The following is a 12744-nucleotide window of genomic DNA, read 5'->3' as shown; positions in this document are numbered from 1 at the left end:
TGAGGAGCTCTTGAGCACTGGATCTGGGAGGCTGGGGGGCAAGTGTTCCAACTTCAGGTCAGACACATGGCCTGGTGACCATGTCTATAGAACATCTGGGTGAGGGACTGAGTTCAGCATGGAACAGCCTTGGCCTCGTTGAAAAACCATAAAAACAAAGGCTGAAGGGGTTGGAAGATGATCTAAAAGTACATACAACTTACATTTGGGTACCTTTTTAAACCTTTCTAAATTATTTTGTACAAGTTATCTTATTTGGTATTTATAATAACCTTAAGGGTAGTAAAGAGATAAGGCCCTTAGCTCAGTCAGTTGCCGTCTAGCTGCCAGCAGAACGATGGAGAGGGCTCCGAATCCTGGGGGAGGACGTGATTACGATGCCACGAGGGCCTGACCTGCCCAGGAAATGCAGTCTGCTTTGGAGAGCTCCCCATCTCTGCATCACTCTTCTAGGGAAGGACAGGTCACCAATCACCACAGTTAGAAAAATATCCCTTAGGGACTTCAATGGTGGTCCAGTAGTTAAGAGTCTGCCTGTCAATGCAGGGGATACAAGTTCGATCCCTGGTCTGGGAAGATCTCATCTGCCACAGAGCAGCTAAGCCCATGCGCCACAACTGCTGAGCCCATGCGCGAGTGACCATGCTCTGCAACAAGAGAAGCCACCGCAATGGGAAGCCCATGCACTGTGGCCAGAGAGCAGCCCCTGCTTGCCACAACTAGAGAAAGTCTTTGCATAGCAATGAAGACTTGGTGCAGCCAAAACTAACTAAATAAAATTATTTTTTTAAAAAAATCCCTTAGAAAATACACCCAACAACGAAATAAAATTGAGAGTCCAGAAATAAACCTTTGCATTTACGGTCAATCAATTTTTGACAAGGATATGAGGACAATTTAAATGGCACTCTTGGGGTAGGGGGAAAGGGAAGAAAGTCTTTTTTTAACAAATGGAGCTGGGACACCTGAATTTCTACACTCAAAAGAATGAGGTTAGACCCCTACCTCATGCTATTTACAGAAATTGACCCAAAATTAATCACAGACTTACTGTAAGAGCTAAAACCATAAAAATGCTAGAAGAAACAAGTATAAATCTTTGTGATCTTGGGAGTAGGCAACGGCTTCTTAGATATGCCACCAAAAGCACAAGTGACGAAAGAAAAATTAGACAAAATAGTCTTCATCAAAATTAAAACCTTTCATGCTTCAAAGGACCATCAAGAAAATGAAAAGACAACTCACGAGGGAATTCCCTGGCAATCCAGTGGTTAGGACTCTGGGCTTTGATCCCTGGTGAAGGGAAGACTCACTGTGTGGACAAAAAAAAAAAAAGACAACCCACAGAAGAAGAGAAAATATTTGCGAACCGTGAATATGACAAAGGACTTGTGTTCAGAAAGTATGAAGAGCTCTTACACCTCAACAATAAAAAGACATACTAACTAAAAGTGGGCAGAGGATTTGAATAGACCTTCTCGAGAGAAACACACCTGATCAATAAGTACATAAAAAGACACACAGCTCCATCAGTCATCATGGAAATGCAGATCGAATCGCAATGAGACACCACTTCGTATCCGCCATGTCCGTGTGCAGCCTTAGGCACCAAGTCTTGTCCGACTCCGTGGGACCCCGTGGGCCGTAGCCCACTGGGCTGGCTCCTCTGTCCACAGGATTTCCCAGGCAAGAATACTGGAGTGGGTTCTTCTCCAGGGGATCTTCCCAACCCAGGGATCGAACCCATGTCTCTGGCATCGGCAGGTGAATTCTTTAGTATTGAGCCATCTGGGAAGCACACCCACCAAGAGGCCTAAAGCCAAAAAGATGGACTATAACAAATGTTGTTGAGGCTATGGAAAAATTGGCGCCCTTGAATCATTGGTGAGATTGTAAAATGGTTCAGCCACTTTGGAAAAAAAGTTTGGCAGCTCCTCAAAATGTTAGAGATGTCGTATGACCCTGCAATTCCATTTCTAGGCATAATAGCCCCAAATGAGAAACAACCTAAGATGTCCATCTCCTGATGAAATAGATGATCTGAATGTGGTATATTCATGGAATATTATTCAGCCATAAAAAGAAATGAAGGACTATTTGCTGCAACATGGATGAGCCTTTGAAACACGATGCCAAGGGAAAGGCTACATGTTGTATAAATCCATTTACGTGAAATGTCTGGAATAGGCAAATCCAGGGAGACAGGAAGTAGATGAGTGATTGCCAGTGGCTGGGGGAGAGGGAATGAGAGTGACTGCCAATGGCATGGACTTTCTTGATGAGATGACGAAAATGTTTTAAAATTAGTAATGACAACTGCACAATTCTGAATATACTAAAACCCACCAAATCATACAATTTAAAAGGGGGGATTTTATAACACATAAATTATATCTCAATAAACCTGTTATTAAAAAATGTATTCCCTGGCAGTCCAGTGGTTAGGACTTAGCGCTTCCACTGCCAGAGGCTAAGGTTCGATCCTTGGTTCGGAAACTAAGATCCCATGAGTTGTGGGGCATGGCTGAAAAAAATTTTTTTTAAGTAAATAGTTTTTAAGTGCCCAAATGTTGACTTCCATCATTCTACGTTCATCAAGAAATCTTGTGATTATTGACTGGCTTTCAGGGGAGCCGGGGTGCTCTCACTGGATACCCACCTGCTCCTCTTTGCTTAACCAAAACCCTCTCATCTCTCAGACCAGATCAAGTCCTGCCTCTAACAAGAAGAAGCTTCCCGGGTGGCGCCAGTGGTAAATAACCTGCCTGCCAATGCAGGAGACACAGGAGGGAAGGGTTCGATTCCCTCCTCTGATTCCCCTGGAGGAGAGCATGGCACCCCACTCCAGTATTCTTGCTCAGAAAACCCCATGGACAGAGGAGACTGGCGGGCTACAGTCCATAGGGTTGCAAAGAGTTGGACACAACTGAAGCAACTTACCACACATACACGCTAACATGAAGAGCTCTGGCCCCTCAACTCATGCCAACCTCACCTCTCGATATTTATTCAGCCTTAACTCACATGGATGCCAAAAACCAACCGTAGGAGAAACAGCACTGGATTAGGGGCCAGAAAAATCCAGGCCACACTTAAAAGCCTTGTGACCTGAGCAAAATACCTCTTTGAGCCTGTTTCTCTTGTGTAAAACAGCTACAAACGTTTTTACCCAGTCTCCCTCTAAGGGTTGTTCCCTGACTTGAGGAACAGCTAAGGGGCTAGTGTGTCTGGAGCAGAGGGAGCCGAGAACAGGCTCAGTGTGGACAGGTGGCCAGAAAGGGGGCCTGGTTATCCTGAGATGAGAACCTAGTGGATTGTTGAGTATTGGAGACAGGCTTTCATTTTTTCAAGTGTCTTCTTATTATGCAATGTATATGTCATGTAGAATATAGACAGTATGTATATATGATATCTAATGTATATGTAAGTTATGAAGCAGAATAAAATGCAGACCCATAAGTCCTCTACCCACCATGACTCTTGTCTAGCTGAGTCCCGTCCTCCTCCTCTCATCTCCCAGCCCCACACTCACATGCACCTGAATGCTGTTTTTTTCATTCTCTCTCTTGTGAAGGAGAGTTTCAGTACTTTATATGTATCTCTAAACATCACATTTTTTAATTTGCTTATTTTAGAGACTTACAAGTACAGTGTCACCTAGGTATGTACCTAAGAGAAACGAAAACACATATCTTTGCAAAGACTTGCATGCAGGGCAGCATTGCTCAAAGGAGTCAGATGGTGGAAACAACCCAAATGTCTATCAGCTGGCGGATGGGTAAACAGAACCTGGTAGATCCACACAGTAGAATATTAGTTGGCAATAAAAGGGAATGAAGTTCTGATACATGCTACAACACGATGAACTCCAAAAGCATAATGCTAAGTGAAAGAACCCAGACACAAGAGGCTCCATATGGTATGATTCCATCTATATGTAATGCCTAGCAAAGTCAAATCTACAGAGACAGAATATAGATCAGGGGTTGGCTGGGGGTGGGAATGACAAGTGACTGAAAATGGGCACGAGGGTTATTTTGAAGGTGATGGAAATGCACCGAAATTAGATAGTGTGGTAGTTGCACAATTCTCCAAATACTCTATTAATCATTGGATTGTGCTCTTAAAATGGGTGAATTATGCAACAACAGGGAAGTGTAAACTACACTTTGATGAAGTTGTTTTTTAACAAGGCATCATAGAGAACTTCCCTGTGGCTAAGACTCCATGCTCCCAATGCAGGGAGCCCAGGTTCGATCCCTGGTCGGGGATCTAGGCCCCACATGCCACAGACAAGAGTTTGCATGCTGCAAGGAAAGTCAAAGATCCCACGTGTCACAACTAAGACCCATTACAGCCAAATAAATACATAAATATATATTTTTAAATGAAAGGCATCATATTAGAGTCTTCTAAGGTTTGTTTGGAGAAGGCAATGGCACCCCACTCCAGTACTTTTGCCTGGAAAATCCCATGGATGGAGGAGCCTGGTAGGCTGCAGTCCATGGGGTCGCTAAGAGTTGGACACGACTGAGTGACTTCACTTTCACTTTTCACTTTCATGCATTGGAGAAGGAAATGGCAACCCACTCCAGTGTTCTTGCCTGGAGAATCCCAGGAATGGGGGAGCCTGGTGGGCTGCCTATGGCAGAGAGTCGGAAACGACTGAAGTGACTTAGCAGCAGCAGCAGCAAGGTTTGTTTTTTCTCTCTCAATTATTCTTCTGAGAGTTTATTGTTGTTGTTACTGTAGCATTACAGTTCATTTATAACTTTATCATAGTCCATAATAATCCATTATGTGATTATTCCGCATTTTTTCCTCCAAGCTCTAATCCTGTTATCGGACATGTGAGTTACTTTTTGTTTCTGTGGCTACAAAACAGTTTTCCAGGAGCATTCTCACGCATCTCCTTGATATACATAAGTAATTTGATGTCTACTGAATCTAATAATAAGATATCAGGGGTTGTATACTGTATATCTGTTTTCACTTCATTTTAAGGAATTCATTTTTACCGTATTTTACAAAAGTATTATTCCCCCAACAAATGAAAAATCAAAACAAAACCGAAACTGCTCCTCAATATTGAGAAATATGGCTCTAGGGAGTTAAAATTGCTGAGCCAAGGATATGCAGATGTTCAGAGACATGGCAAAGTTCAAGGGTGTCCGAATGTCAAACTGCTTTCTAAAATTGTTGTACTGATCTGAGCTCCGGTTGGCAGTGGGTGGGAGTTCCCACACCGCTCCACACCTTCATCAATACTTAGTGATTCTCCTATTTTTAAAATTTATGCCAATGTGGGCAAGACAGACTTTCTTTCCTTTGTTGCTAATGAGGCTGAATATCTTTTCATATGTTTATGGGGCAACTGTGCTTCCTCTTCTGTGCTATTGCTGTTTCCTTTGCCCCCCACTCCCACCTTCTCATTGACTCATACAGCTCTTTATATATTCTGGGTATTAGTCCTGTGTCATTTAAACGTGGTACAGAACTTATTCCTGGTTTGTAAGTCATTTGGATTTCCTGGTGAGAGAAGGTCTTACTTTTAAAGTAGCTAAATTTTCTCCATTTTTTCTTTTTTGGCTAGCACCTCTTGGCTCCTTGCAGACCATGCCGATTTCTTGGTCGAAGCCTCTGAGTGGCCCCGATTGAACTGATAAGCTCCGGAGCAGAGCATAGACCGACCCCTACCTCCAGGCTCATCTCAGTCCCACTTTACACTCAGTAGTTTATTCTGAAGCTTCTGTTTTCACCCCTGAGTCTTTCCTGGCCGCAAAGACTTCCCTTCATTTGCTTGTAGAACCCTGACGCTCCTCAGATTTCAGCTCTGGCACAACCTCTTCCTCCCACTTTCTCTCTTCTTTCTCTTTCTCCCCCACAGTCCAGGGGTCTTTTAGGGATTTCCCTGGTGGCTGAGATGGTAAAGAATCTGCAATGCAGGAGACTCCGGTTCAATCCCTGGGTCGGGAAGATCTTCTGGAGGAGGGAATACTCCAGTATTGAATTCCATGGACAAAGGAGCCTGGCGGGCTACAGTCCATGGGGTCACAGAGTTGGACAGAACTGAGCGACTGACACGTCCACACACAGAGGTCTTTTACTTTTATTTACTTATTTTTACAGCTATCAAGCCATGGCTTCACAGGGAACGGGTTCCAGCAGTGCAGCCTCTCCGTCACTGGTTCTCACAGACTGGGGTTCTCTGGGTGGAGCAGGCTGGCACTTCAGTTGAACCCAAAGAACTTTCTTTTTTGCTTCCTCCTTTTTCTGATCATGTTCTTTCACACGTTTCAGGAAGCTATCTCAGCTGGTGGAGTAATTCCTGTGCTCAGTGTGTACCTTAACTCTCTTGGCAAGAATCTTGCCTTTATCTTGTTTGTTTCCGACAATGCCAGCTGCACGCTGTGTACATTGTAGGCGCTTCCCGTTTGTCATGGGGACACTGGTGTTCCTTGTTAAATGGTCCCCTTCCCTTGACATCTGCAGCAACCCCCTTCTCGTAGGTTCGGGTGAAGATGTGGCCAAAGGAGCAGCTCCCCGTTTCTAAAAGGCCTGGAGAGCATACAACAGGAGCCTCTCCTCCCCACTTTTTGTTGGTCACTCTGGTGAGTTACTGGAAGGTGGTGGCTCAGAAAGAGAGGCACAGCCTACTTTTCATAGGAGCATTCCTTCCTCTGGTCCACAGGCCCCTAGCCAGGCTGAGGATCAGATGATTAATGGTACACAGGTTTATTTTTAAATATTTGTTTATTTGACTGCACCAGGTCTTCGTGGTAGCCTGTGGGATCTAGTTTCCTGACCGAGGAACGAATTTGGGTCCCCTGCACTGGGAGTGCAGAGTCTTAGCCACTAAAGTCCCAGTACATAGGTTTTTGAATATTAAAATGGGATCCATTTTACTTCAGATAAGTTGCTGTTGTTCAGTTGCTAAGCTGGGTCTGACTCTTTGTGATCCGGTGGACTGTAGCATTCTGGGCTTCCCTGTCCTTCACTATCTCCTGGAGTTTGCTCAGACTCATGTCCATTGCGTCAATGATGCTATCTAACCACCTCATCCACTGTCACCCCCTTCTCCTCCTGCCCTCAATCTTTCCCACTATCAGGGTCTCTTCCAATGAATCGGTTCTTTGCATCAGGTGGCCAAAGTATTGGAGCTTCAGCATCAGTCCTTCCAATGAATATTCAGGGTTGATTTCCTTTAGGATTGACTGGTTTGATTTCCTTGCTGTCTGAAGGACTCTTTGCTTTCTCCTGCTAATCCGGCAGGATTGATCATTAATGATTCTCATCACCACTGATCATCTTGATGCCTTATCACTTATGCTGCTTCTTCTTCTCTCTGCTCTCCAGAGAAACACTTTCTGTTTTCTGTCTTTGGCAAAGAAAACCTCCCTCAAACAGAAGAGGTCTGTCTGTCCACGTCTCTTTTTCTCCAAAAGAAGTCCATCACTTTCAGTGGTTCCTGGCAAGAGGTGGTCCTCAGACCCCTCATACCTGCTCGTCTGCTAGTGAATGGACCGCAGAGTATCCATGTTCCTGGTAGATCTCATTTCAGGTTTGAGGAAGGCCCCTGGGCTGGTTAAACCCCTGAGATGGTGTAGAGGGGTCCTGACCCATTAATGTGTTTGTTGGTGCAGCTTGAGGGCCGTGGCTGTTCTGGCAGTCTCATCTGTCCTGCGGCTTGGCCTGAGCCTGGAGTTGAAAACCCTTAGATTTTTTCACGTGAAAAACTACCAGTTTGTTTATGTGCATCTGATTTACCTCTTGTCTAAATGCAGAATATCTGCAGAATTCAGTCTTACTGCTTTTGACTCAGCAATCGTATCCTTTGAGAAAATTTTAACTTTCCTGTCTTCTTTTAGGTCTTCCCTTCAGTTTCATGTACAGCACACACCTGGTCAGCAAACTACTGTTTTGTTTTACTTGTTTATATTTTAGCAAGACATTCTTGTTGTTTTTTAATGTTGACATCCCAAGGACTGTGCCCTGTAGATGCCCTAAGCACCTGTGGCCCCGGTCTGCGCTGTGCTCCGCCTCTGGGATGTCAGGCCCCCAGCCGCAGGAAGTAGGGGAAGGGGAGGTGCACTGTATCACTCCAGGCCCAGGCAGAGGCCCAGCTCTGCCACGGCCGTGGACAGTGACAATCTCTGCCTCCCAGGCCAGGAACATCTGAGTAATCTTTGACTCACATCTGTTCTGTCTCCTCTTGCCTAATCCTGCCTGGTCTTCATTAAAAATATCTCCTTCCTTTTCTGTTGTTCGCTGGTTTCTCTGCACATTCCTGAGACCACGGGGTGCGGGCACCTTGCTTGTGCTGGAGATGGTCTCACTGACAGACTCCCTGTATGTTCATCAAGCAATTCCCAGAGCGGTGACAGGCCCTGAGCCCTGCCTGGGGGTGTCGCTTGGCTGAGCCCTGACAGGAGGGGTAGGACTTGATCAGGCCAGTCGCTGGAGGACTCGCATTTGAAGCAGAGGAGAAAGAGAAAGCAAGTTCCCCGGGTCAGCACAGGGCTGTGAGTGGGGGCTTGGCGAGCTGGCTGTGGCTGCCAAGTTGAGGTGGGCGGCCAGACTTCCTCCTGAGGAAGGGCTCGCATTCGATGGCGCCAGGACCACAATTGTGTTTCAGGGTGTTCAGTGAAGATGTGATTAGCAAACTCTGGAGGCCCAGAGGCGGCAGGAGAAGCCAGGGCTCAGGGCCCCACAGAGCCTAAGGAAAGTGGGAGACTCAGGGTCTACTGAGGGTGAGTGGATGGGGGCTGGGTGGGGGAGTTGAGGGGTGACGGTGCCTTGGAAGGCGTGTTCCTCGGTGGCAAACATGTGAGCGGCAGGTCTGCGGGGCGCAGGGGATGAGGATTTGGTTCTGGAGGGCGCTGGTTCTTTGTGGGAGGGAGGTGGGTGACTGAGAAGCCAGCTTCACACTCCCGTCTCCTCCAGTCCGCAGTCCCTCCTGTGATGCCCAGACCCTCTGCCCCCTGTCCCTGCCTCCTGTAGGTGGACTGGGCATCTGCCCCAGAGAACCTTCTAGGGGGTGTGAGTCCCTTCCATTCCCGGGACCAGTGCTGTCATGAGTTCAGCAAGTTTCCATCTTGGTCGCTGTTAGGTGCGTGTGTGGGAGTGGCAGGTAGGAACCGCACAAGGGAGCCCAGGGGCAGTCAAACCACTGCCCAGGACTCCAGAAGGCAGGCTCTGAGCCCGGGGCCTCCCATGAAGCCAGGCCTAGTATTTTGCCCTGATCGCGCCCCCATCACCAAAATTAATAATCCCTTCTGTGCTCTGGGGGCTGCGTGGGTGCTGGGGGGTAACGTGACAATGCATATTAATGTCAGGCCATGTCTATGGAGCAGAGCATCTACGGGCTCTACACATTTTAATGTAAACTTCCCAGCAACCCTATGAGTCAGCTACTATTTGGTTCCCATTTTACAGATGAGAAAACTAAGGCATGGAGAGGTTAGTGAGTTGACTAAGGTGGTACAAGAGGTGAACCCCAAGTTAAAGTGCCCCCACTGTGAGCCGCCCGCTGCCCACTCCTCCCCCACCTTCCGCAAGGCTCTCTGCCTTGGTCCACTCTCACCAAAGTGTCACATGCCACGTTCTTTCCAGGCAGGGTGTTCTTATTTTTAATCCTTAGTCTTAATCCTGCTTCTCCTGCTTCTGCCCTCCCGAGGTTATCTTTGTTCATGGTCCCACGTGAATGGGGGAGGACACCTTCCTCTTCCTGGCTCCGCCCCTTTCTCCAGGCCCACCACCACTGTCCCCACCTTGGGACAGACCCTCATCATTTCCACTAGCCCCCTCCCCTAGGCTCCCCTATCCTTACAGCTGTGGCAATGAATGCTTGTCCCAAAGTGGGGATCTGACCACAGCATCCATTCCTGGGAGCCCCTCCTGGCTCCACATTGGCTGGGGGATAAAATCTGCACTCTGGAGTGTGAGGTCCAGAGTCCCTCCTGTGTTGCCCCTCCCTCCCCAGGGCTCCAGCTCTTGCCCCACCTGCACAGGCCCCTCTATCAGCGCTTCCCAGAGGGCCAGTACCCTGGCAGATCTGGCCCTTGATAAAGTGTTCAGCAGTCAGCAAGAAAGCAAGAAAATCAAAGGACGGTGAGATACAGAAAATCGATCAGGACACATCGGCCAAGTTGCCAGCTGTATCTTATATTCTAAGTGTTCTTCTATCTTTTATTTTTTAATAGTTCAAATACTTCTCTCATAAATCAGTGCTGGGAGAAAAAAGATGACTTTTTTTTTTAATGTCCTCATGGGGCAAACTACACGTTTGCCACTGTAGTCAGATTCCTTTCATACGCTGACAGTTCAAGGGCTGACAGAAGCTTGCCCCACTGGCGCGTCAAGCAGACCCTGATCCTTGGGCTCCTGAGTCTTTCCTACTATTCTTTCCTTTCGTCTGCAATGCTTATGGTCCCCAGAGTTGGTTATCACCACTGTCCCCCAAGGCTGGACCTTCCTTCCCCCAAAGCAGGTCTGCAGTGCCATCATCACATCTGCATTTCCAGAGCCTGCTGCGGGCCCAGCCACCCACGCACTTGGCTGGTTCGCTGAGCGGTTGAGTGTATGGTGGTGAGGGGCTGTGGGTGGGTGTGCCCAGGCGCCCACTGGCCTCAGCTGTCAGGCCGGGGCACGGCCAGCTCTCTCCTGCTCGGACGGCCCTACTGGGTGCCAGAGACTCTTCCCCAACCCCAGTGGGGCCCAGCTTGGAGCTCAGAATCCTAACGGACCTTAACTCACTGTCCCCAGAGGGGCCAGGAAACTAAGTAAAACCGCCCATGCCCTGAAGCCTGGAGATCATCTCTCCTGGAAGCCTGGGGACTCAGGTCAGACAGAAGACAGAGGTGGAGGGGAGAGGGAGAGGCTGAGTGAGAAGCTGAAAAAGAGACTCAGAGGGAAACGCAAGGCCTGAAGTGGCAGCAGAGAGGGCAACATGGGGAGCCACAGAGACGGGGGCTGGGAGGACAGCTGCCATCAGAACGGTGTGCAGGTGGCGCCTGGAACCAGAGTCTGGCCAGCCTCCTGCTGGGCGGTGTGCCTGCACCTTGACATACCCAGGGCCCCCTAAGGGCCTCCAGCCCCACTGCCAGCCCCAGCAGCAACCTGCACCCGGCCTGGTCTCCATGTCCCTCCCCTGGGACCCTTCTATAAACAAATGCCCCAGAAGGCATCAAAGGTGGGTAAGAGGAGGGGTTCCTAGGGGAGAAAACGACACCTTGGAGTAGTTTCCCTGCTTTAGGAGACATTGAGCAGATGTCTCCAGAGGGCCTTTCATGAAGACATCAAGCACAAAGTCTGTGGAGGAAGAGAGGCAGTGGCCTTCTGTGGCTGGGTAAAGGCCCCCTCAGGTCACCTCCCTGGACAGTGGGGTGGGTGGGTTGACCAATGTGCGTAAGAGGAAGAAAGAACCTGAGCTGATTCCCTTTTATCTTAGCAGAACTTCTGTGATGGTTAGCCGGCCAGGGAGACACCTCTCCATGGAGGAACCTGGATGGGGCAGGCCCAGTGGGAACCAGTCATCTTGGGGGGGTGGTGGTTGGAGAAGCTAGTGCTGTTCACTGCACATGACTGCCACTGACCTGGCCACCGGGATGCTGTGGGGATGCCACGTGGGCAGGAAGCAGAGCACAGGGTCTCTAAAGGGCTTAGAAGCTGGGCTCACTAGCATGGTCCCATCGGTCTTGACTCCTTGGACAAGTGAAGCCAGGGCTGAGCCCCGGGCCAAATTAAGCTTTCTGAGGTGCCTGTGTTTATCAGATGAAGACAGGCCCATGGAAGGTGAGAAAAACTCAACACGGATGAGAGCACTCAAAGTCACATCCGTTTAGACTTGACCTTGCCTTCCAAGCTGTGAAGGGCACAATGGACAAAGGGATGTCAGGAGGGCAATGACTTCGAGTCTCGTTGCCTTCCTACAGCCTTGGTCGATGGGACCTGAGAGATGGCCCTCAGGGTCATCACTCATGGGCCCTGGAGCTTTGGGGTGAGCTCCCCAGAAGACCTGAGCTACTGGTTACTGAAGGAGCAGGAAGGCCCGGCTCTGGCCCCTGGGATCCCTTCAAGAGCAGGAGGTATGAGTGCCCCACAGGGGGCCATGAGGCAAGAGACGAGGGCCCTGGTTCTCCCTGGCACCTGCCTACCTCTGAGGGTCTCCCACTGGCTGGGAGGGATCCGAGGAATGTGGCTTCTTAGGTGAGGGAATTTCTGAGCTAAGGTCAGTCAGTCAGTCAGTTCAGTCACGCAGTTGTGTCCGACTCTGCGACCCCATGGACTGCAGCACGACAAGCTTCCCTGTCCATCATCAACTCTTGGAGCTTGCTCAAACTCATATCCATTGAGTCGGTGATGCCATCCAACCATCTCATCCTCTGTTGTCCCCTTCTCCTCCTGCCTTCAATCTTTCCCAGCATCAGGGTGTTTTCCATTGAGTCAGTTCTTCTCGTCAGGTGGCCAAAGTACTGGAGTTTCAGCTTCAGCATCAGTTCTTCCAATGAATATTCAGGACTGATTTTCCTTAGGATGGACTGATTTGATCTCCTTGCAGTCCAAGAGCTAAGGTCAAGGTACCTTCTAATCTAATCTGCTCTCATATCAAGGACCTGAGAGGAGCACCACTCCTATCAGCTGGCCTGATAGGAGCACTCAGGCAGGAGGTGATGGTCCAGGTCAAGAGAAGTAAAAAGGATGAGGGGAGGGGCAGGGCAGAGAAACCTCTGACTCAGGACAAGC

This window comes from Bos indicus x Bos taurus, chromosome 19 (genome assembly GCF_003369695.1).
Source record: "Bos indicus x Bos taurus breed Angus x Brahman F1 hybrid chromosome 19, Bos_hybrid_MaternalHap_v2.0, whole genome shotgun sequence".
Taxonomy (NCBI): Eukaryota; Metazoa; Chordata; class Mammalia; order Artiodactyla; family Bovidae; genus Bos; species Bos indicus x Bos taurus.
This window is presented reverse-complemented; position numbering follows the sequence as displayed.